This window comes from Meriones unguiculatus (genome assembly GCF_030254825.1).
Source record: "Meriones unguiculatus strain TT.TT164.6M chromosome 13 unlocalized genomic scaffold, Bangor_MerUng_6.1 Chr13_unordered_Scaffold_33, whole genome shotgun sequence".
NCBI classification, from domain to species: domain Eukaryota; kingdom Metazoa; phylum Chordata; class Mammalia; order Rodentia; family Muridae; genus Meriones; species Meriones unguiculatus.
This window is the reverse complement of record NW_026843645.1, coordinates 3,989,127-4,012,197: the sequence shown is the minus strand read 5'-3', so window position 1 is coordinate 4,012,197 and position 23,071 is coordinate 3,989,127. Positions and strand designations below refer to the sequence as shown.

The 23,071-nt window shown below is 37.6% G+C and overlaps 1 long non-coding RNA gene across 2 annotated transcripts in view; it reads left to right on the top strand.

Moving 5' to 3' along the window:
* The first annotated feature begins 5,641 nt into the window (after positions 1-5,641).
* LOC132650776 (uncharacterized) overlaps positions 5,642-23,071 on the top strand; it is a 37,400-nt gene continuing 19,970 nt past the window's right edge. The window contains exons 1-2 of one of the 2 annotated variants that reach the window (XR_009588894.1): positions 5,642-7,198; positions 9,528-9,651. This is a non-coding gene — a long non-coding RNA (uncharacterized LOC132650776). The remainder of the gene's footprint in view (positions 7,199-9,527; positions 9,652-23,071) is intronic. The other variant, XR_009588895.1, reaches the window with a different exon arrangement.

Below are 23,071 nucleotides of genomic sequence, written 5' to 3'. Positions count from 1 at the left end.
GATGATGCAATAACCCCTGGCAATGTGATTTCAGATCTTCACAACCTGCACCATTTTAACTTAGGTAAATGAATCTCTAAAAACTTTGTTAGTCTCTTTCTGTATTTGCTTTCCTAAAGCTGATGGTTCTGAGAAATATGGTGTTATGTGACCAGAAAGTACATGGTAATGTTTTCTGCAGTCTTTCACTACATCAGATACTCAGTTTCATTGTATTGCAACAAGGGAGATCTATCAGGTCTTTCAAAGACAGTGAACAGAATATTGTTTACTTCAGATATCTGAGTAATGTTGGAGATCATAGTATTAGGAAAAAAAGACATATTCCATCATGTGATCAGAGAGACAAGCTAATCTCAGAGAAGACATCCTCTTCACCAATAAGCAGTTCTTTGATTCTCATATGCAAAGTACGAACTCACTTCCTCCCTCCAGGTGATGATGATTCCAAATACATAAAACTTATAATCACCTTTTTTTTCCCTTTTCTTCTTCAGGTCACATATGGTCCCTTTGATTCCATGCTAAGTGACAAAGATACATTCCCAACCCTTTATCAGATGTCTCCTAAAGACAGAGCTCTAACCCAAGGGTTGATCTCTTTATTGCTCCACTTTGGCTGGAAGTGGCTGGGGGTCATTGTGTCTGATGATGGGAGAGGAAGGGAGTTTCTCTCAGACCTGACAGTAAAGATTGGATCAGAAGATATCTGTGTGGCTTTTACAGAAAAACTGTCTGATAACTCAAAATATAGAATAATATATGATTATGGATTGCTGAACTTGTACCAACATATACAAGTAAATGTGATTTTATTCTATGGTAATATAGATGACTTGGTGATCTCTCTCCCATACATTAAAAAATTTTTAAGAAGAAAGGTGTGGATCATGGCAAAGCAACACCTGACATATTTAGAATCTACATTCAATGACAGGAATTTTTGGATATATGCTTTCAGAGGAAGCTTCTCGTTTTCAAAGAGGAGAAGTATCCCTGGCTTCAAGCACTTTCTTGAGGCACTTACACCCTCCCAGTACCCAGGAGATTCTTACTTCTCTAAATTCTGGGTTGACAATTTTGATTGTTCACCTCTTGGTTTTCTATGTGAAAAATTTAAACCCTGTCCAGCAAATATTTCCCTAAAGACTGGGGATGAAATAAATGATGTGATGACTACTTCTGAGCCCAGCTATTCTATATGGAATGCAGTATATGCAGTGGCCCATGCCCTCCATAAAATGCTGTTGACCAAAACTGAAATGGGACCTATGGATGACAGAAACAAGGGTGAGATTCTACCATGGCAGGTAAGCCTCATTCATAAGCAAGGGAATCACCAGGATCACATATTATTGGTAAGCAATTTATTGTGGTTAACCAAGAAAGCATTTTCTTCTTATAATTAAAAGAATATTTTAAAATGCAAAAGGGTTTGTCATAGTATATCTATATATGTCTACAATTATCTGACATGATTTTGGAACTGAAAGCACAGATTTGAAGACATTAAATTAGAATGTGTTTAAACAAATGTTTCCTAACCTAACATGAAATTCTGAATATAAATATGTGATTAATGTCAAAATATAGCAAGTTCAATAATCAAAATTTGTATTTTCTTGGAATATACCCATTGAAATAAGCTTTAGATATAATGACCATATCCAAAGCTGCTATTTCACGTAAAATTCAATCTATATTTAATGACAGAAGACCATAAAATTAATAGCCTGTGCAAGTGACATAAGTAACTGAAAAGTAATGGCTTTTATAGTTTCTTCATTCTTAATTACTTAAAATGAAGGAAAAACCAAGACTGTGTTTCTATTATTAAATGTTAGAACACAGTGCTCATAAGCTTAGGCACTATCTCTGTGTATTAGTGGTAGATGGATGTATTTGGGTTTTAAACCGACAAGATATAAACATGGGATTCATTTATATACATGAGCCTTGATGGTCACATTCAAATAGGGTGCCATGAAGAAGTTTGTTGGACAAGTCAATTGGACTTTAAATCCATTCAAAAATAAATAAAATGAATTCTGAACATAGAGTGCACTGTGTAATTTAGAGTATCATGTAAAACAATAATATTTGGCATAAACACTGACACAGTTTGTGAATATAGCTTTCTAGAGATGTGATATTATCTAAGTTAGTATGTCCTGTGTACAAATAACTTAGCACCTAAGCAACCTTTATAACACACATTGTTAATTAGGTAACACAATATCATGTCTCAGTAGCTGAACTGTTTACCCATTGTATTAAGTTAGATATGTAATTGAATCATACTGGAGGATGACTCAGTGTTACATGTACTTGCTGCACATGCAGAGGACCCAAGTGTCGTTGTTAGCACATACATGGCTACTCACAACTTACTAAGGTACAACTGCTCAACTTACTAAGGGACCCACATGAAGATCCAACATCCCATCATTTACATATATGTATTGCACCTAGTTCCATTCCAAGTATAAAGCCCCGGTGGATGTAGGTCACTTTACTCTGTATTCTTGCAGCATTCTAGTCCACTTGGGTTCCTTCTATCCTTCCCAACCACTCTTACATGAGACTCTTCAAGCTCTGTGAGATGCTGGACTGTGAGTCTCAGCATGTGATTCGATTAACTGCTAAGGGTGAGGAGGCTCTTAGAGAAATGTTAAGTTAGGCTCCTGTCCCTAAACATAGCACATATCATTAATGTTGTCAAGGATTGGCTATCTCCCATGGGGTGGGTGTCACATTGGGGCAGGTATTAATTTTTCATTCCATCAGACCTACTGTATCTTTGTCTTTGTCCATCATGGAGTTAAGATAAATTTTGTTTGGGAGGTTTTTAGGTAAATTGGTATTTCCTTCCCACCACTATAGGTCCTTCCTGGCTAGAAGGGGGCTTTCTACACTCTCAACTCCCACACTGATGGCAGGCTCAGCTAGAGACATCCCCATATCCTCCCTGTAGCCTGTAGCCTGTAGCCTGACCCATCTCAACAGTTTGTCTCAATGATTTCCCCAACCTTCTTTCACCCTTTGTCTCCAGGCCCTTAAACCTTGCCTCCCAATTCTCCTCATATCTGCTTTCCCTCATCTCACTCCACACAACCTCTCCTGTCCAATTCCCTCTATATTTCCTTTTTCACTGTCCATTTAATTTCCCCATCTGAGTGAGATTTAAGAAGGTCCTACCTTGAGCCCTTTTTGTTACTTAGTTTCTTTAGGTCCATGATTAGTAGTGTGGTTATTATACGGCTAATATCCACTTATAAGGGAATACATAGCATATGTGTCTTTCTGTCCATGGGTTACCTCACTCAGGATGATCATTCCTATTTCCACCCAATTGCCTACAAATTTCATGATTTGTTTGATTTTAATAGCTGAGTAGTGTAAATGTACCATATTTTCTTTACCCATTCTTTGGTAGAGGAACACCTATTTGTTCCCAGATTCTTTCTATTACAAATAAAGCTTAATGTATACAGTTGAGCAAATGTCCATTTATGGTGAAGTATCTTTGTTATATGTCCAGGAAGATTATAGATGGTTCTTGAGGTAGAACTGTTCCCAATTTTCTGAGAAAGCACCAGATTGATTTGCAAAATAGTGGTCCAAATTTGTACTCCCATGAAAAATAGAGGAGGGTTATTTTTCTCCACGTCCTTGTCAGCATGTGTTTTCACAGCACCACACTCCCTCCCTCATCTCCTCTTATGTCCCTCCTCAAGCCCACTGATGGGGGGTCATTTTTCCCTTCCCTTTGTCCCTAGCATATCAGGTCTCATCGAGACTGACTGCATTGTCTTCCTCTGTGGCCTGAAGTTCTTTTATTGCACAGAAATGCTGGGTTATTATTATTATTTTTTATTTTCAATATAATATTGTGAATTGTTCTTTCAAGGTCTGTGATGAATTGTGTTGTTTTTTGGATAGGAATTATATTAAATATATAGATTGCTTTTGCTAATATGGTCATTTTTGCTATGTTAATTTTACCGAGCCATGAGCATGGGAGCTCTTTCCATCTTTTGATATCTTTTCAGTTTCTTTTTTCAGAGACTTGAAGTTCCTGTAACAGAAGTCTTTCTCTTGCTTGGGGAGAGTTCCACCAAGATATTATTTCTGGCTGTTCTGAAGGATGCTATTTCCCCAATTTTCTTATCAGCCAATTTCTCATTTGTATTCAGGCCACTACTGATCTTTTGAGTTAATTTTAAAGCAACCACTTTTCTGAAGTGGTTTATCAGCTGTATAAGTTTTCTGGTAGAACTTTTGGGGTCACTTATATATAATAGTACATCATCTGTAAATAGGGATGTTTTTACTTCTTCCTTTCCAATTTGGACCCCCTGATCTCTTTTAGTTATACTACTGTTCTAGCTATAACTTCAAGTACTACATTGAAGATACATAGAGAGAGTGGGCAGCCTTGTCTTGTCCCTGATTTTAGTATAATTGCTTTGAATTTTTCCCCATTTAATTTGATTTTGGCTATCTGCTTGCTGTATATTACCTTTATTATGTCTATGTATGGGCCTTGTAACCCTGATCTTTACAGAACTTTTATCATGAAGTGGTGCTTGATTTTATCAAAGGCATTTTTTTTGCATCTAATGAGATAAACATGTTTATTTTTTTCTTCCAGTGAATTACAGAGATGGATTTAAATATGTTGAATCATCCCCACATTCCTGCGATGATGTTTACTTGATCATGGTGGATGATGTATTTGATGTGATCCTGGTTTGGTTTTCTAGTATTTTATTGAGTACTTTTCCATATAAGTCTGTAAGGGAAATGGCTCTGAAATTTTCTTTTTTGTTGGGTCTTTGTGTGGTTTAAGGTATTAGAGTGACTGTAGCCTCATAGAATGAATTTGGCAATATCCCTTCTGTTATATTTTGTGGAATAGTTTCAGGAGTGTTGGAATGAGGTCCTCTTTGGAAGTCTGGTAGAATTCCATGCTACAACCATCTGGCTCTGGGATTTTTTGGTTGGGAGACCTCTGATGACAGCTTCTATTTTCTTAGAGGTTATAGGACTGTTTAAACTGCTTACCTTATCTTAATTTAATGTTGGCAAGTGACATATATCAGGAAAATCTTCCATTTCCTTTTGATTTTCCAAACTTGTAGAATACAGTCTTTTGAAATAAGACCTAATGATTCTTTGGAGTTACACTCCCTTTTCATAACTGATTTTGTTTATTGGGATACTATCTCTCTCCCTTTTTGTTAGCTTCTCTAGAGCTTTGTCTATCTTGTTGATGTTCAAAAAAACAGCTCTTGGTTTCACTGATTCTTTGTATTGTTCCCATTTTTTTTTCTTTGACACTAACTTCAGCTATGAGTTTGATTATTTCCTCCTGTCTACTCCTCTTAGATGTTTACTTCAGTCTGTTCTAGAGCTTTTACATGTACTTTTAAATTGCTGCTATGAGAATTCCGTAATTCTTTTTAGAAAGGCACTTAATGCTATGAACCTTCCTTCTCCTTAGCACTGCTTTCATTGTGTCCCAGAAGTTTAGGTATGTTGTCTCTTCATTTTCACTGAATTCTAGAAGATCTATATTTTCTTTCTTTATTTCTTCCCTGACCCAATGATTACTGAGTCATTCAGTTTCCATTAGTTTTATAGGTTTTCTATTGTTTCCATTGTTATTGAACTCTAGCTTTAATCCATGATGGTCTGATAAAATACAAGGTGTTATTACAAATTTCTTATACTTGTTGAGGCTTGCTTTCTGACCAAGTTAATGGGCAATCTTGAAGAAGTTTCTGTGATGTGCTGAGAAGATGGTATATCCTTTTTTGTCTGGGTGAAAATTCTGTAAATATCTGTTGAATCCATTTGATTTGATCATTAGTTAGTTTGATTGTTTCTCTATCTAGTTTCTGTTTTCATGATTTGTCCTTTGGTTAGTGTGGTGTTTTGGAGTCTCCCACTATTACTGTGGACATATAAGTGTATTATTTAAGCTTTAGTAATGCTTCTTCTACAAATGTAGGTGCCCTTGTGTTTGAAGCAAAATATTCAGAATTGAAACATCATCTTGGTGGATTTTTGATATGATATGTATCCTTTTACTATGATATGCATCCTTTCCCATATCTTTTGAGTAAATTCAGTTAAAAGTTTATTTTTATTAGATATCAGGATGGCTTCTTTCAATTTGCTTCTTGGGTCCATTTCCTTGAAAAAGCTATTTCCAGCCCTTCACTCTGAGGTAATGTCCTCTTTTTTTGTTAAGATGTGTTTCTTGTTTGCAGCAGTCCTACTTATGCATCTATTCTGTTAGTCTGTGTTTGTTTTTTTTTTTTTTGAGGAATTGAATCCATTAATGTTGAGTGATATTAATAACTAATGTTTGCTAGTGCTGGTAATTTTGATTTTTATGGTTGTAGTGAGTTTCTGTGTTTCTCTCCTTTTGGTTTTGCAGCAATGGTGTTTTTTATATCTTATTTGTTTTCTTGGGTGTGGTTAACTTTATTTGCTTGGAGTTTTCCTTCTAGTGTACGTTAAAGCTGAGAAGCATAGACATTGGTGTTTTGGGGTCCACAGCACAGCCTCTTACTTGCTGTGGAGTCACTAGAGTCCTAGCACTCAGAAACCATGTGGACTGGGCACCACCATTTTGAATCCTCTTCAAATATCCATCTTTTAAATGGAAATATTTTTTTTCTGGTGCTGGAGAAAGACACAGGACCTTTTTCCAACTAAGGACACGTTACACACTATACTATCTTCTCTCTCATAAATGATATTTCTACTTGTGTTTAGTAACTCTAGCATTACTTCAAAGGGGAATAATTTTAATCTTGCTATACAACTGGGGAGACTCCTAAACAAACTAAGCACCTTTAAAAAGAAACCCATATCAGAGAGAGGGAAAATGAATTTCTCTTAAAGGTCAACCAGTAATCTGTGTGGGCCACTCATATAAAATTTTGTCTCTCTTCAGCTGCATCCATTTTTGAGGAAAATTAAAGTGACAAATGCTGCTGGAGATGAAATAAGCTTTGATGAGAACAAGAATGTCATGGAAACATATGATATACAAAACTTTATTGCATATAGTAAGCAAAATTCATTAATACTTAAAGTGGGAGAATTTGTCTTCAAGAGTCCACAAGACCAAGGCTTTTTCATCAATGAAGTTCTGATTCAATGGCCAAGCAATTTTAATCAGGTTGGAAAAATTTTCAGCATTTAATATAAAGGGAATTATTTGTAAAGAATTATAAACTTGATTGTGTAATATATATTGTGAAATTTCTTTTTTTATTATTATTATTTTTTATCAGTTACATTTTATTAACTCTGTATCCCAGCCGTGTCCCAATCCCTCATTTCCTCCCAGTCCCTCCCTCCCTCCCTCATCTCCACCGTGCCCCTTTCCAAGTCCACTGATAGGGGGGACCTCCTCCCCATTCATCTGATCCTGTTTTATCAGGTATCTTCAGGACTGGCTGCAAAGCCCTCCTCTGTGGCCTAACAGGACTGCTCCTCCTTCGGGGGTGGGGAGACCAAAGAGCCAGTCATTGAGTTCCTGTTGTGAAATTTCAAGCTCTTAGCTCTGTTGTGACTGTGAGTTTGTTTGTGGGTATTCATGCATATGAACACATGTGCTGGTTAAGGCCACAGTTAACTGTGATTATCTTCCTCAGTTGCTGTCCACTTTCTTTTTAAATAGGATATCTTTCTGAAACCCTTACTTTCTGATTTTGCTCTGCTCAGTGGACAGTATTACCTATGTACTCTCTCTGTCTTCATGATCATAAAGCTTGGATTACAGGCATATTTTTTGCACCCAAACTTTCTTTTCATCCCTTCATCATGATTAAATTCAGACTTTCATGCTTATGTGGCAAGAGCATTATATACGTAGTAATCCCTTTATTTCTGTATGATGACTTTAAATCTGAAATAAACCAGTATTTCAAATATATATAATGTCTACATACACAAATAAGTACACCTACAGACGCACACATAATGTCAGCTAATTCCTTAGCTAGAATTAGATGAATTGAACCTGAATGCTTGTGTTCATTGATGATGCAATGAATGAATGAATGAGTGTTCATGGTTATATATAGGCATGTTTGTGGGTGTTACCACATGTAAACACACACACATGATAACACACACATGGATACAAACTTATCTATATAGTCACATATGTTAATTATACAGGCAAGCTGAAGCTCAATGCATCCTTCCATTCACACAACTCCAACACAAGCATATCAATAGTTTTACAAGATTTTGAGGTAGCATAAACAAGAAATAATTATGGATTTTGATAAAAGACATTTCTGGAACCAATGTATATGAGCTGCCCAATACGTATGTTTGGAACTGAACTCATATTTCTATGCAAGAGCGATGTGCACTCTTAACTGCTGAGCCAGTTATCTACAAGCATAATACTGTTAATATAGACATATTTATGAGACAGAAACTGAATCCAAATCAAGGCAGATGAGATGTCTAAGGAAAGATAGAAATATTTCCTGTCCTACACAATTTCTAAAATATAATGAACTAAAACTGTATTAGTTTAGTAGTTATTGTGATTAACTAAGAATGCAATTGGTAAAAATCCTATGTGATGATGTCTCTAACGTTTGAAAGGAAAGGTACAGTATAATTCCTACCACTGGGAGTCATGGGTAAACATCACAGAAATATATTATAATTCACCAATGGCCAAACAATCTTTCATGAGAAAATTGAGCTTCCTTTTTCAGCTGAATCAGAGTGTGTGGGTTTTAATACATGACTGGAAATGTAAAGGTAGAAACAGATGAGGCAAGAGTGTTAGGTTTTCTGTCTGACAATCAAACCCTTCCATAATTCATACAATAAATGAGTTCTGAGTTGCTGCCTCAGAGGCGAGAATATGTGGATGCCTTATACATTTCACATAGGTAAGGCAGAAGTGAGTCACAGTTTGATCACCATAAATGGTTGTTGAACACTTAATAATAGGAAGTGAGCTAACTTCAAATCTCCATTCTACACTCACATATGATAACCTCGGAGTTCCCCTTAAATACATATAATTTACTTTGTATCACAGTCATAAACCCTCCCTCATTCCCTCTCAATCCCACTGTCCCTCCCTCATCTCCTCTTTGCCCCTTTCCAAGTCCACTGATAGGAGAAGTCCTCTTCCACTTCCATCTGACCTTAGCTTTTCAGGTATCTTCAGGACTGGCTGCAATGTCCTCGTCTGTCACCTACCAAGGCTGCTCCTCCCTCAGAGGGAAGAGGGAGGTCAAAAAGCCAGTCATTGAGTTCATGTCAGAGATAGTCACTGTTCCCTTTGCTAGGGTAACCCACTTGGATACTGAGCTTGTGATTAATATAAAAAAATAAAAAATTATAAAAAACTTAAACACACACAAAAAATACATACACTTTACATAGAGTATGTACATTTAAGTTGTTTAGCCTAAAGTATTTTAAATTAATGTTCAATATTATGACCAGTTTTTCTGTGTTGCCTTCAGACTCCTCAATCTGTATGTACACAGAGCTGTGGCCCAGGATTCTGGAAAGTTCTACAAGAAGAAAGACCCATTTGCTGTTTTTCTTGTGTATTTTGTCCGGAGTGGCACATTTCCAACCAGACAGGTAGAAAAATAACACCTATCCTCAACTGCTTGGGAATGTAGAAGGGGAAAGTTACAAACTGACTATGGTGTCATAATGCAATGCTATTCTCCATGTCTCTTTCCCTCATCCCTGAATCCATTAGTAATCACTGCTGATGCCACAAAATGTGTGAAGATTTGAGTGGCAATTCTCTTGCTATTGTGTCATATGAAAACTACTTAAAAAAAAACCTGCCTTTTGGTGCATGACATGGCTATCTCCATGGTATAGGTTCCCCATTAATTGTGAGATCTCCACTGGTCCAGAATTGATTTTTATTTCTGCAATAAACAAACCTAATGATGTTTGCCTGAAGATAACTCCAGGAAAAGTACATGTGTGATTGTTTCCTGAATGCATGAGAAATTGAACTGCATTTACAACACTTACATTTGTTATCTTCAGTATCAACAATAGTAGAAAAAGAAAGTTGATGTAAATAAAAATATGGTTGCCTGTTTAGGGTTATGGTCAAATGTGTGTTAACATAGACAAGTAACTTCATATGGCATGTGCATGTTTTATTTTTAATACAAACAAACACACACACAACTAAACATATAATAAACAAGAGGCCATGAATTTGAGAGAGAATAGATATAAAGTGGCTCAAGAAGATGTTCTTGGCAAAGAACAAGAAGAGGTATAGTGAGATAATTATGTTCTTTTTAAAATGAAAATTTTCATAAGAAAGTAAAAAGTCAAAATGAAAATACATTAATATAACGATGAGAATCTACTATTTTTTTATCAAATTCAAAAAGGCCAACCGTTAGACAACTGGATAACAAACAAAACATTTTATGATTTATTGAAAACACTAAAATGTTGAAAGATTAAATATTCGTTATATTCTGAGATCTAGTGCTACCATAGGTTAAATTCCTTGCAGTGTGATATATGACTTCACATACTATGTTGAAGAGATATCAAGAGAGCAGGCAGTCGTGCCTCGTGCCTGATTTCAGTGGGATAGATTTAAGTTCCTCTCTGTTTAGTTTGATGTTGGCTATAGGCTTGCTGCATATTGTTTTTACTATGTTTAGGTATGTGCATTCTATTCTTGATCTCTCCTAAATTTTTAACATTAATGGGTGTTGGATTTTGTCAGATGTTTTTTGGCATGTAGGGAAATGATCATGTCTTTTTTTTTCTCTTCAGTTTGTTTATGTGGTGGATTACATTGATAGATTTCTGTAGACTGAACCACCCCAGCATGTCTGGGATGAAGCCTATTTGGTTATGGTGGATAATATTTTTGTTGTATTCTTGGATTCAGTTTTCAAGAATTTTACTGAGTAGTTTTGCACCAATGATCATAAGCAATATTGGTCTGAAGTTCATTTCTTTGTAGGATCTTTGTGTGGTTTAGGTATCAATGTGACTGTGGCCTCATACAATGAGGTTGGTGATGTTCCTTCTGTTTCTATTTTGTGGAATAGTTTGAAGAATATTGGTATTTCCTCTTCTTTGAAGGTCTGGTAGAATTCTTTGCCGAAACCATCTGGACCTGGGCTTTTTTGATGGGGATTTTTTTATTACAGTGTCTATTATCTTAGTAGAGATAGGACTATTTAATTTATTTACCTGATCTTGATTTAACTTTGGCAAGTGGACTCTATTAAGAAAATTGTGTATTCCATATAGATTTAAAATTTTTGTGACATATAGACTTTTGAGGTAAGACTTTTCTTTTAATTTTCTTGGTGTGTGTCCTTACATACATGTTTCATTTTTTATGTTGTTCATTTCGATAGTGTCTTTCTACCTTTTAGTTACTTTAGCTAAGAGATTGTCTATTTTGATGATTTTCTCTAAGAACCAGCTCATGGTTTTGTTGATTCTTTGAATCATTTTGTTTTTAGTATATTGATTTCAGCACTGAGGTTGATTATTTAAAGCCATCTACTCCTCTTGGGTGTGTCTGTATCTTTTGTATTTTTTCTGGATCTTTCAGGTGTGTCATTAAATTGCATGTATGAGATGTCTCAAGTTCCTTTATGAAGAACTATGAACTTTCCTCTTAGCACAGCATTCATTTTGTCATAGGAGTTTCGGTATGTTGCACCTTCATTTTCAATTAATTCTTGAACATCTTTAATTTCTTTCTTTATTTCTTCCACGACACACCTGTCATTGAGTAGAGAGTTGTTCAGGTTTGATATATGTGCAGGTATTTTGCTCTTTTTGTCATAGCTGAGGTCCAGCTCTAGAACATGGTAGTGTGATTGGATTCAAGGCTTATGTCAGTCTTCTTGTATCTTTTGAGATTTGCTTTGTTCCTGACTTTGTGGTCAGTTTTGGAGAAGGATCCGTGATGTGCAGAGAAGAAAGCATATTTGTTTGTGTCTAGGTGAAAATTTCTGTAGAAATCCCTTAGATCCATTTGATTCATGACCTCTGTAATCTTCACTATCACTATTTAGCTTCTGTTTCAATGATATGTCAATTGGTGAGAGTGTGGTGATGAAGTCTCCCACTATTACTAAGTTGGGACTCATGTGTGATTTCAGCTTGAATGTTTCTTTTACAGTGCAGGTGCCCTTGTATGTGGGGCATAGTTTTTCAAGATATTGATGTCCTAATGGTGGATTTTTCTTCGATGAATTTGAAGTATCCTTCCCAATCTTTTTTAATTAATATTTTTTAAAAACCTATTTGATTAGATATTAGGATGCTACTGCCACTTGCTCCTTCAGCCTATTTGATTGGAAAATCTTTTTCTAGCACTTTACTTCAAGTTAGTGTCTATCTTTATGGCTGAAGTGTTTCATGTTTGCAGCAGAATGTTGAATCCTGTTTCTGTAACCATTCTGTTAGAATATGTCTTTTTCTTGTAGTGTTTAGTCTATTGATGTTGGTAGATATTAAAATCCAATGAATGTTCGCTCTTATTATTGTGGAATTGGTGCTGATGGTATGTTTGTGTACTTGTGTTTTCTTGATTTTTTTTGTTGTGATGTCATCTATATCCTGTGCTTCTTGGGTTTAGATTATCTCATTGGTTGGTGTTTTCTTTCTAGTAGCTTCTCTAGGTCTGGATGCTGCAAAGATATTGTTTAAATTTAGTTTTGTCATGGAACATCTTGTTTACTCCATTTGTGTTGACTGTAACTTTTGCTGGGTCACTTTTGCTGGGTCACTTTTGCTGGCATCTGTGGTCTCCTAGTGTCTGCATGACATCCACTGAGGCCCTTCTGGCTTTCATAGTCTATTTTGGGAAGCCTGGTGTGATTCTGATCGGTCTGCCTTTATATCTTATTTGGCTTTTTTCCTTGCTGCTTTTATTTTTTTTCATTGGGTAGATTTAGTGTTTTGATTATTATGTTGCACAAGTATTTTCTTGTCTGGTCTAGAATATGTGGTGTTCTGTAAGCCGCTCTTATGTTTAAAGCTATCTCTTTCTTAAGGTTGGTGAAACTTCTATGATTTTATTGAAAATAGCTTCTGGACCTTGGAGCCTGGAATCATCTGTTTATTTTATTGCTATTATTCTTAGGTTTCATCTTTTCACGGTGTCCTGGATGTCTTGAATGTTTTGCATCAGAAACTATACTTTTTCTTTCCTTTGAGAGATTTACCAGTTACTTCAACTACATCTTCAACGCCTGAGATTCTTTCCCCAATTTTTTGTATTCTGTTGGTGATGCTTATCTCTATGGTACTCGATCACTTTTCTAAGTGTTCCATCCCCAGTTTTCTTTGTTTGTGGTTTCTTAATTAATTCTAATTTTCTAAGGTCATGAATAATTATATTTCCTTCACCTGTTTGATTGTGGTTTCCTGTCTATGATGGCCTCTCTTTTGTTGTATTTGCCTGTATTTCTTTGAGAGATTAGTTGTTTTCCTCTTCATATGCAACAAATATTTGAATAAGCATAGATTTAAGGTCATTTTCTTGTGTTACAGCTACATTATTATATACATTGTTTTTTTTTTGGGGGGGATTGGTGGAGCCATGGTGTCCTGATTTTTGTTGACTGTTATTTTATGCTAGACTTTTGCCATGTGGTTTTCTGTAGCCTTAGCTGTTTGTTCCTGGAACCTGCACCAAAGACTGGACCAGCCTGTCTTTGGAGTCTAGTGTAGTGTTCAGGAAGATGAGGAATGTGCAGTGGCTCAAGAATGGGTGCTGGCAATTCAGATGCCAGTGTCTTGAAGGGCATTGAACAGGCCATGTAGTGAGCAAAAAAAACAGATGGGGGCATGTGAATTGAAGGTCAGGGAGTGTGCATGCATGGGAGCCCCGATGTTTGGGGTGCAGGTGCTGCTACTGGTCATGAACACTGAGCATATGCAGATGCCCCAAAGGGCTCCAGGCCAAGGTGACAACAGTGGGGGCTAATCAGAAGAAAGCTGGGCTGCAGCTTATAGGCCTGCCTAAAACTGTGTTCCTTGTATGCAGATTCCTCTCTGCTCTGCCATATTGGATCTGGGATCCCTGTGTTTCTCTTGTTTCCCTGAGGTCCACAGGTTGACCAAAGGAACTGTGGCTTGGTGGATGGGATGCTGTTCCAGTAATCCTGATGTTGACCTCAGGGGAGCAGGAGGAATCTGAGGTCTGGTTGCTACAGCTGAGAGACCCTGGGGGTCCAAACTCACTGGAGTATGTAGAAGGGCCGACTGCACCATAGTTTGCTACCCCTGGATCTGCTCAATGGTCTTTGGGACTCCGATCCTCTACCCTTCAGTTATGGTGCATTCTGGTCTCCAACATATTGGAGTCTCCTTTTGTAATCTTTCAGCCTTCCTTAATTTCTTTTTTGGTAAGATGCTTTTGTGAGCGTTGAATTTCCTCATGGGTCTGTTTAGGTCTATTTAGGCTGTTGAATAAAAGTTGAATTCATGTTTGAATCATGGTTGCTTGGGCATAAAACTTACCCATTTCATGTGCATTTTAAGCACTCTGAGATATATATATATATATATATATATATATATATATATATATATATATATATATATATATCTTTAAATGTTCCCTTAGAATATTCTGAATTTCTTTGGATTCTGTAGCAATGTTTTTCTGTCACTTCTGATTCTACTAATTTGAGTCCTCTATTTCTTTCTTTGATTTACTTGAGACAAGGGTCTGTCAATTTTGTTTAACTTCAGAATGAACCAACTCTTCCTTTAGTTAACACTTGCATTTCTATTACAATCTTACTATTTCTTTTTAATGGATTATTAATTAATTTGTTTATGTACTACTGCAGCATCTAATCACACTTTTCCTCCTAGTCCCTCTCTGTCACCTCACCTGCCAACCCATGTGCCCTTCCTCTCTTTCTTTTCAAAAAAAAAGGAGCCTTCCTTGAATATCAACCAGCCTTGGCTTATAAAGTTTCAATAAGACTATGCACAACTTCTGCTCTTAAGATTAAACAAGGCAGTCTAATTATGGAAAAGGAATCCATTGGCAGGCAAAAGAGTCAGAGACAGCTTTGATCTTGCTTATAGGTACCCCATGAAGACCAATCTGCACAATGGTTACACATGTGCTCTTAGAAGTCCCACATGAGGACCAAGTTGCACAACTACTACATATGTGCAGAGAGCACATATCTGTCCCATGAATACTTTCTTGTAGGCAGTTCATTCTCTGTGAGCTTGCACCAGGAACCTTTCTGTGAGGCCATCCTCAGCATGGAAAAGAGAATTGGAGTATGTTTGCAAGCAGGGTGTTCCACAGAGTATATACTATATGAGGGTTCAGCAAGTGAAGGGCGTGAGTCAGGTGCAGTGGTCAGGGGAATCTCTCAGTTGACATTTAAAATTCAGACATTTCTGTAGCTCTGATTTACTATCAAAAAGGTCCTTCTGTATTTATACAAGTTTCACAGTTCAAACGTAGACTAATGATTATACAAGTGGAACAGAGTGGGTGTTTGAGTTTTTTTCATGGTTACAAGTTCAGCAACAATTAAAAAAATACAAACAGAAAAGATAGTATTATAAGCCCATGACTCTACTTTAAGGAATCAAAAAAAAATATCTCCTGCAAAGAAAACATATTTAATGTATGACAGTTTGCTTTTAGACTGGCATTGTTTGTAGTATGAGTGCAGTCCAGAAAAACAGAAAATACTTTAACAGGTATTTGTATGAATAGCAAATACTAATAAATAACTCCTTTTACTATATGCATCATCATCATGCTATAAAGTAGAAAAAGTTAATTTTAGTCAATCTGTCCTATTTACTGAGTTTTATTCCATCAGGAGTGTATCCTCTATGATCTTTAAACTACATTTTCAAAGAGCTCTAAACCTATAATGAAAGGAAGTCTTAAATCTATAACTGAATCTCCTGGCCTCTCAGGGTTTGCACAATGCCTTGTTTACTCTGCACCAAAATACTGTTTAGGGGAAGATACCCCAAGAAAACTTCTGAAATAATGGCCTCATATCTAATATGCTTATCTATGCTTAATGATGTCCCAGGCAGAAAGAAGATTTATAAACAGTGTACACATAAAGTTAAGTTTTGGATTTTCATAAAAGACTCAGACATAAATTTTTGTAGAAAAAACAAATGGAATCATAGCGCAGAAAGCCACTACTAAGGAGACACACAGAAAAAATATCCAAAAAGTTAGAAGAACAGTGATTTTAACAATCTGCTCAGCTTTGCTGGCATTACATCAAGCAAAGTAAATGACTTTCACCAACTCCAGTGAATATTACTGTGCCATTTTCCCCTTTCTGATGTAATGATTTAAATATTTATAGACCTCTTGTGTGACATATAGGGCTTTTTTTAGTCTTCAGAAAATGACCAGAAAAACAAGTGTGGAAATTAGAATAATTCCTAGGATTACTCTGGAATTATAATGAAAAGACCAAGAGTCCTGTACTGAGTCAAAGAATGTAGAAATGCATTTGCAACTTCTACAGCTGAGATGGGTACTGGTTGATCTGAGCTTAGAGCTGCAATTTGTTGATGCAAGTGTTGTATGCTTACCACCAAATCAGAATTGTTTCATAGGCCATGGATGGGATCTAATTTCTTCACATGGTACCTTGGGAAAATATGTAGAAGCAGGGTAATAAATATCTACTGAAACTGTGAGTAACAAGCAAAATGAGAAGAACCCATGATGGTGTAATCAGGGAAGTGCATTTGGATACACTGATGTGATCAAAATACTATACTTAGTAATTTAAATCATTCAACCAAGGACCATGTATGGATATAACCTAGAACCTCCACTCAGATGTAGCCTGTGGTAGCTCAGTAACCAATTGGTTTCCCAAAGTGAGGGGAACAAGGACTATTTCTAACAGGAACTCAATGACTGGCTCTTTGGTCTCCCCACCCCCGAAGGGAGGAGCAGTCCTGTTAGGCCACAGAGGAGGGCTTTGCAGCCAGTCCTGAAGATACCTGATAAAACAGGATCATATGAATGGGGAGGAGGTCCCCCCTATCAGTGGACTTGGAAAGGGGCACGGTGGAGATGAGGGAAGGAGGGAGGGACTGGGAGGGAATGAGGGATCGGGACATGGCTGGGATACAGAGTTAATAAAATGTAACTGATAAAAATAAATAAATAAATAAATAAATAAAAAATAAAAAGTACCTGAAGGATTACTTGAGAGTTTTACTTTTTCTGAATATGAGAAATATAAATTTCACTTTAAATGCCTTAGACAAACAGTAATAAATTCTTTAAACAAAACTTATTATTAAGTATCAAGGAAAACAATAGATTGGGATTTATAAAGAGTTCATGATTTTGGCACTATCATGAAGCCAAATATGCCAGGCTATACAAATCATTGAAAAGAACTCTTATGAATTAAATGTGCAATGTATAAATACATGTATAAACTGAAATATTGATTCACTTACTCCGCACAGATCAGCAGGAGTGCAGTGCTTGCCTAAGTCAAGACTATCCAAACCCTGAGAGAAACCAGTGTTTACCCAAGGCAGTGACATTCCTATCCTTTGAGGATCCTCTGGGCATGGCTCTGGCCTGCACAGCTCTGTTCTTCTCTGTCAGCACATTTATAGTTTTGGGGATCTTCCTTAAACACCGAGAATCAGCCATTGTTAAGGCCAATAACAAGACTCTCAGCTATATCCTGCTCATCTCCATCCTCCTCTGCTTCTTCTGCTCCTTTTTCTTCATTGGACGCCCAAATACTGTCTCCTGCATACTGCAACAAATAACATTTGCACTTGTATTCACGTTGGCTATTTCCACTGTTTTGGCAAAAACTATAACTGTAATTCTGGCCTTTAGGATCATGAAACCTGGGAGAACAATGAGAAGGTTGTTTGTCTCAGGCATCTATAATGCTGTCATCCCCATCTGTGTCCTGATTCAACTTATTCTCTCTGGAGTGTGGCTGGGAACCTCTCCTCCCTATATTGACATAGATGTACACTCTGAACATGCTCATGTCATCATTTTATGCAATAAGGGCTCAGCTACGGCTTTCTACTGTGTGCTGGCATACTTAGGAACCCTGGCCCTAGGGAGCTTCACTGTGGCTTTCCTAGTGAGGAACCTGCCTGACACATTCAATGAGGCCAAGTTCCTGACATTCAGCATGCTGGTATTCCTTAGTGTCTGGGTCACATTCATCCCTGCCTACCAGAGCACCAAGGGCAAGGGCATGGTGGCTGTGGAGATCTTCTCCATCCTGGCCTCCAGTGCCGGGCTGCTGGTGTGCATCTTTTTCCCCAAGTGCTATATTATTCTCTTAAGACCTGATAAAAACTCTTTGAGACATTTGAAAAACAAAAACTAGCAAATAAAAATTGATCATTTTGATGTATTAGTTCTCTAATAAAACCCATTAGTATACTAAAATTAAATCATTTACCTACTTTAAAGTAACTTTTTCTGAAATGTGTATTTAAAGAAAAATAAGAGCCCCTCACATTGTCTCCCAATCACAGACATTTTATTTCAGAATAGAAGCTGCTGTTAAAAATATATTTTAGTAAGTTATGCATGTTACTTATTAATGTGTGGACAATATACATATTCAAAATGTAATTATATGATAGTAATTGATATAAATAGTACATGAACTAAATACTTGTTTTCTTTGTTATTTTTGGGAGTATAATAGGATTTGGGTGGTATATGAGATTCTTCTACAGAACAGGCATGAAAATTGATCTCTGGAAATGGGGGGCTGGGTGTCTTTTAAAAAGGTTGAGCCATCCCAGAAATCAGAGTAGAGAATTTTCTAAACGGAAAAAATGAATCTGATGCCTGACCCTGCTCTCTTTTCCTTGACATACATAAAAATGACTCGACATCCCACTCTACAAATACTTGCTCACTCACCTTCATTGCTATTCTGTTCACAATAGGTAAGAAATGGAAACTCATAAATATGTTTAACATGAAAAATATCATACATATAAATAGATGTAAGTAAGAAAAATATAATTTAGGTAACTCATATCCAGAAGACAAATATCTTTCATTCTCTACTCTGGGGCATCTACCTCAAAATGTTGGTTTGTGAGTATTCATCATGGAATGACTGTAGAAACAAGAAAGCATGGTAGGGAAGCAATACAATGGCAGGGACAATTGATCTGGTTGGGATAAACCAGGGGAGGTACTCTAATTATGAAGGAGGATAAATATAAAAGAAGGAAGTGGGTGAAATAACAGTAAATTTTTGAAAGTGTTTTCAGCAATCATATTGTGAATTATCTACATAAAATCCCTATAATACATGTAAGTCCATTCATGAATAAAAACATGCTGTAATCTTGATATTTTTAATAATGCACACAGATAATTATAGTCCACCCCTGACCAAATATTATTCTACTGTTATATCTAACCTGAAAATTACAGTCCATTTCCAGCCTGAAAAGATGTTTTTTGTTCAGTCTGAAATACCTGAAAATAACAGGATACAGAATGAGGAACTAGGAAAATGAAGAGGAGCCATGGTAACTCCTGAAAGTTTAATTTCCACCAAGTGTCAGATTCTTGGAGCATAACTGTATAGTTATTCTCAAGTGCCTGCTTTTTCAACAATACATAAGACATTGGAGACATGGCATGCATGCTTGTGGGTGCTCGCATTCCCCTTAACATTCACCATAGTCCACCTAAAGAGGAATGTACACACCAATCCAGCCATACACCTTTCACTCTCCAATGGTAACTTGCCTACAAGATTTGCTGGTGTGCTTGTGGAACAAATTTCATGGAAGTGACCAATTAATATTTGGTTGAGTTTCAGGAGGCCCACTCCATGAAAAGGAACCTTGATCCAACATGGCTTGGGTGGCCAGGAGCCTGCATCTACACAGGCCAGGGACATCAGAGAAATGTAAATGCTATAGTTGCGCTAAAGGAGCACAGCCATAATCACAGATCGATGCCTTACTCAGCCATCATAGAAAACTTCTTCCTGCAGCAGATGGGAACTAATACAGAGAACCATATCCAGTTGATTTGCAGACAGTGAGAGGCCTTGGACCATTCCTCCCTAAATGAGATGTTTCCAGCAAATCCCTCCCCTAAGGGCTCAACTGTGTGCTGAGTGTAAGAGCCAGAGGGGATGAAGGGCAGGAGGGTAACAAGGCCTTGTAAACAAAGCAGGTCCAACAGACATATGAAATGCACCTTGACCCATAAGCTAGCTTTTTTATCATTTAACCCTGTCGGGGCTGCCTCCCCAAGCCAGAGGGGAAGAAGATGAGCTCAGTCTTGATGCTACTTGATATACTGGCGTGGGTCGGTGGGCACAGGGGAGGGGTTATCCTGTTCTCTGAGGATCCAGGTAAGGGGTAATAGGGAAAACAGGGAGGGTAGGACTGGGAGGAGAGGAGGGACGGGTCTACGGCAAGGAAGTAAAATGAATACATAACAATTAAAAATAAAAATAAGAAATAAGGGAGCTGGAGAGATGGTACAGAAGTTAAGAGCACCGGCTGCTCTTGCAAAAGTCCTGAGTTCGATTCCCAGCACGCACATGGGGGCTCGTAACTATCTGTAGTAAGATCTGGCGCCCTCTTCTGGCATGCAGGCAGAATACTCCACAAATAATAAATCTTTCAAAAAGAAAAAAACAAGAACTACACCATGGGTCATCGATAAAGTTTCTCTCCCTCCAGAAAGAACACTTAATATCTCTTTAAATAATAATAATAATAATAATAATAATAATAATAATAATAACAACAACAACAATACATATAAAACTTAAGTTTCTCCAAGGGAGGCTTATTGGGGCAAACCAGACTAACAGGTTGGCCCCTTGAGCAGCAACAGAAAAACTCAAGGACACGTTTGTGGGTTGCCAAGGCTTTTTATTATATATATACAACTCCTTTATGTACATTATGGCTTCTGGTTTCATGCTTTTATGGTATTTCCATGTGAGTGAACATCTTTGCACCCACATGTATCCCTCATGTTTTTTCTTCACTCTTTTTATTAATAACAATAAACACGTCTATGTTTTCATTGATTTCTGGAAATTTGGAGCCTGACAATTTATTCTCTATGAAATATGAAAGTGTGTGCCTGTGACATAAACTCACTTCCCCAAACAAGTGATCTGCACCACCTTTTAGGGTCCTCTGGTCATGGCTTTGGCACATGTCTGTGCTTCTTTGTTATCACTGCTGTTATTTCAGGTCATTTACTGAAGTACTAAGCCTGGCCCCATTGTAGAGAAAAATTCTTGAATTCTAAGCCATCTCTTGATGATCTGCTGCTGCTGCTTCCTTTGCTATTTATTCTTCACTGTCCACCACAGCACAGTCATCTGTGTCACCCAGTATGCAACTCTGATGCTCTCTTCGTGATTCATTTGGGGTGTGTGTGTGTGTGTGTGTGTGTGTGTGTGAAATAAGAGAGACAGAGATAGAGAGACAATGTTGCTGTGTGTGTGTGTGTGTGAATATTACCCTAATGCAGGAACACTGAGGTGGTTGCTGGTATTAGTCACTTGTCTGTTCTCTTCATCTGCTTTGGGATTCGACTTTTGCTCTGTGGAGTTTGGTCAGAAAGTCTCCTCCACATTGACAGAATTGCTCACCCTGAGCTCCCACCTCATCATGTGAATGAGAATTCTCACAAAGGAGCTGTGTCTACAGAGTCTGACTGACAGATCAGAACTGGAGTGACATGGAGACGTTAGTGTGTCCAGAGCCTAATAACAATTTGTCTTGGGCCATCTTTAGCATTCCTTGTCAGCCTCTTTGTTGGCCCTACTGTTCTAGGACTGGTGAATACCTGTAGGAGCATGCTAACTGTAACACAAATATCTACCAGACCCAATGTTAAGAATTTCACCTGATGGCGTAGGACCCCAAAGCTGAGTTTTCTCTGCTTTGCTGTAACCTGCTTTTCTAAGATCTAACTGAAGAGCATTTATCGCTGTTCTGATAGTATAAATGGGACTGCCTCCACATCGGAAGCTGGAATTTGGAATGACCCAAATCTATGTTCCTGGGCCATGGCAATTGTCATATTTAACAAGGACACAACTCCTGCTTTCTACTGTGTCCTGGGCTACCCAGCCATCCAATCACTAAGGAGTGTCAACTGTGACTTTTCTGGCTAGAGCTTTCCTAACTGATTTACACAAGCCAGCCTACCAACACCGAGCATGCTGCTGTTCTGCAGTGTCTTGGCCACTTTCCTGACTGACCCGCATAGCACTGGGGGCAAGGTCACAGTAGCTTCAGAGCATCACGGGAACCCAGGAATTTCAGGGACTGCCTTCTAGACTTAGGGTCAATATCATGAGATGATTTCTACCAATATGCCCCAACACTGAGGATAATCATGGATGCCTTTTACAATTCAGGAGCTGCAGAGATTGCTCAGGGAATAAGAGCACTTGTTCTTGAAAAGGACCATGTCTGTTTCCCACTTGGTACCTCCCCCCATCTGTAACTCCAGTTTTGGGGGATTCAGCTTGCTCTTCTGGCCTCCTCAGGCACCAAGCATTCACCTGTTAAACAGGCACACCTACCCATGCAAACAAAACACTCATACACATAAAAATAAACAAATAGATGGGATTTACACTTCTTAGGAGAGAAAAAAAAAACACAACCCTCCATTAGTAAATAAAGGTAGTTCATTGCATCCACAGTCCCAGCCATAAATTTACATAAGCCCAGTTTAAATGTTTCCAGTTTAAATTCTCCTCCTCAGCCAGTGCCGAGCCAGTCCCTGCTCACTGAAAAAGGAATCCTGGTGTCCCTGGCCCCTTTTCTTTAGTGAGTCCCGACTCGCCCAGTCAAAACAGGCCTGGTCTCAGGAAGGTAGACAGAGGTTATAAATCATTTTGAAGGATTATAACAAAAAGCCAAGTGTGGTGTCACATGCCTGTGACCCTCATTGGGGCAAGCAAAGGCAGGTGTGAGTTCCAGGTCATCTGGGTTTACAAAGCAA